The sequence below is a fragment of the Staurois parvus genome, unplaced genomic scaffold (genome assembly GCF_062004578.1).
Source record: "Staurois parvus isolate SC_StPar_1 unplaced genomic scaffold, SC_StPar_1.0 ptg000861l, whole genome shotgun sequence".
In the NCBI taxonomy this organism is placed as follows: domain Eukaryota; kingdom Metazoa; phylum Chordata; class Amphibia; order Anura; family Ranidae; genus Staurois; species Staurois parvus.
Genome location: NW_028318657.1, coordinates 23,188 through 25,900, shown reverse-complemented (window position 1 = coordinate 25,900; position 2,713 = coordinate 23,188). Strand labels below are relative to the sequence as shown.

Below are 2,713 nucleotides of genomic sequence, written 5' to 3'. Positions count from 1 at the left end.
TGTTAGACAGGGTAATTTTTTTTTTTTTTTTTTTTGCAGGCTGGCTGATAAGTGTGCTGGGAAATCCTTTGTGATGTACATTGCCCTTCCATGTGCACCTTGCTGCAATGGCTAGTTTAGGCTGGGGGGGGGGTTGTCCTGTATTTGTACAGTTGATTGAATCTGATGCAAGGATGCACTGGATGCCTTCAGCTGCCATTGTGCTGTTGCATGCATTCTATGCATGAAGGTAAAAAATCTGTACAGCACCCCCCCCCCAATACTCACCTAAGCCCCCTCTTGATCCAGCGACGTTCACTGGAGTCTCAGCTATCCCAGGACTCCCTCTTCTCATTGACTGAGACAGAAGCGGGACCCATTGGCTCCCACTGCTGTCAGTCACAGCCAGTGAGCCAATGAAAAGAGAGAGGGGGCCGAGCCGAGGTTCCGTGTGTGAATGGACACACAGCAGTGGGTACCCCCATAGCAAGCTGCTTGCTGTGGGGGCACGCGACAGGTAGGAGGGGCCAGGAGAGCCTGCGTGGGACCCAAAAAGAGGAGGATCCGGGCTGCTGTGTGCAAAATCACTGCACACAGCAGGTAAGTATAACAAGTTTGTTTTCTATTCCTCTGTCCTTCCCTTGCCCTGTACCAGTAGTAGGTGAGAAAAATGCTAATTTTATGTCTTTTGTAAAACTGACCATATACTGAAAGGTGAACAGTGAAAGTAAAGATCTCTTCTCTCTGTTCTGGCTGTGAGAGCAGAGACAAGCGACGCTGCAGCCTGTGAGTGTACAGCAGCATCTCACAGTGCATGTCCACTCAGAGACTACAGTGCCAGCCACCCCAGTGTCCCTGATCACTGCTCCAGTGTAGAGACAATAAACAATGCAGCCAGTCCCTGTCACCTTTCCTAGTGCGCAGAAAAACACCACCATACCAATATCCTGATCACCGCCATACGCAATACCTACACCCTAATCACTGCCCACCGCCATATCCCGCCAAATTGTATTCCAGTTAAATTGTTTGAGATGGGACTTTTGTGGGATCCAGCTTGTCCCAAGTGTAGTAGAGATCGTGGAGATCTAATACATACGAATATTGCCAAAAGTATTGTGTTGCCGGCCTTTCCACGCACATGACCTTTAATGGCCCCCCGTCTTAGTCCGTAGGGTTCAATATTGAGTTGGCGCCGCCCTTTCCCCCTGCATATGACCTGTAATGGCCTCCCAGTCTTAGTCCATAGGGTTCAATATTGAGTTGGCCCCGCCCTTTCCACGCACATGACCTTTAATGGCCCCCCAGTCTTAGTCCGTAGGGTTCAATATTGAGTTGGCCCCGCCCTTTGCAGCTATAACAGCTTCAACTCTTCTGGGAAGGCCGTCCACAAGGTTTAGGAGGGTGTCTATGGGAAGTTTGGACCATTCTTCCAGAAGCACATTTGTCAGGTCAGGCACTGATGTCGGGGGAGGAGGCCTGGCTCACAGTCTCCGCTCTAATTCATCCCAAAGGTGTTCTATGGGGTTGAGGTCAGGACTCTGTGCAGGTCAGTCAAGTTCCTCCACCCCAAACTGGCTCCTCCATGTCTTTATGGACCTTGCTTTGTGCACTGGGGGGCAGTCATGTTGGAACAGGAAGGGGCCATCCCCAAACTCCTCCCACAAAGTTGGGAGCATGAAATTGTCCAAAATGTCTTGTTGGAACAGGAAGGGGCCATTAGTGTAAGGATGACATAAATGACTAGTGTCCAGGGGCGGACTGACCATTTGGAAACTCAGGCACTGCCCGGGGTCAGTAGGGGGCCCCATGAGATGCCTCTGATACCTTTTTCATAGGCTTCTTGAGTTTGGGCAAGGACACAGGGGCCCCATGATCCCCTATTGCCCGGGGGCCCCATGAGTTGTCAGTCCACCCCTGCTAGTGCCAGAGAGAGCTATTGAGCGATGTATACAGTAAGCAGCAGGCTTTTTTTTCATCCAGATTGCTAAGGATAGCCGAAAAAAATACCTGAAAAGGATCCGAGTGCTCCACCTACTGGCTGAAAATGAGAATACAAAATAATATCCTTGCGCAAGAATTAAATTATTCAGAAGTGTTTAAGAACATACAATCATACAACACATTTGCTTCATTAGTTTTGGTTTAAATTTTATTCCTTCGCTAATATATCCTCAACATTTTATTTGTATAGCACTTCTCTCCCTGGGGACTAAAAGCACTTCGCAGGCGAGGCAGCCATCTTGAAAATTGCGTTGGCCAGGAATCGAACCCGGGTCAGCTGCTGGATAGGCAGCTATGCTCACCACTGCACCACCAACGCAAGGTATGTGTTTGGGAGGAAAACCACGCAAGCACAGGGGAGGTACAAGCGGCCATAGGCTGTCCAGTGATCCCGAGGGTGTGGCCAGATTACAGGGGCGGCATGTCATCCCGCCCACACATCGCGTCCAGGGAAAAGAAGACACCGGACCTGCGGACCTCTCTACCCCTCCTCCAGCAGCGTCTCCTGGACTGGATCGTCTTGGGACTGGGACACGGAGCCAGGTAAGACACAGCAGCCCGCTGCCCGTCCCTGTACTAAGTGTCCCATCCATTGGAAAAGGAGGGGCGGCGGCACCACGCCGCCCCCCCCCCCTAAAAAGTGCGGCCCTAGGCAAACGCCTTGTTTGCCTCGCGGCAAATACGCCCCTGGTTGTAAGCCTCATTTTTGCGCCCCTGTACCTTGTGTACA

At 51.1% G+C, this 2,713-nt stretch overlaps 1 non-coding gene across 1 annotated transcript; it reads right to left on the bottom strand.

The window, feature by feature from the left end:
- Positions 1 to 2,230: 2,230 nt before the first annotated feature.
- On the bottom strand, positions 2,231 to 2,302 carry TRNAD-AUC (transfer RNA aspartic acid (anticodon AUC)). Its single transcript has one exon. It is a non-coding gene; the product is annotated as a tRNA-Asp (tRNA).
- Positions 2,303 to 2,713: the final 411 nt, after the last annotated feature.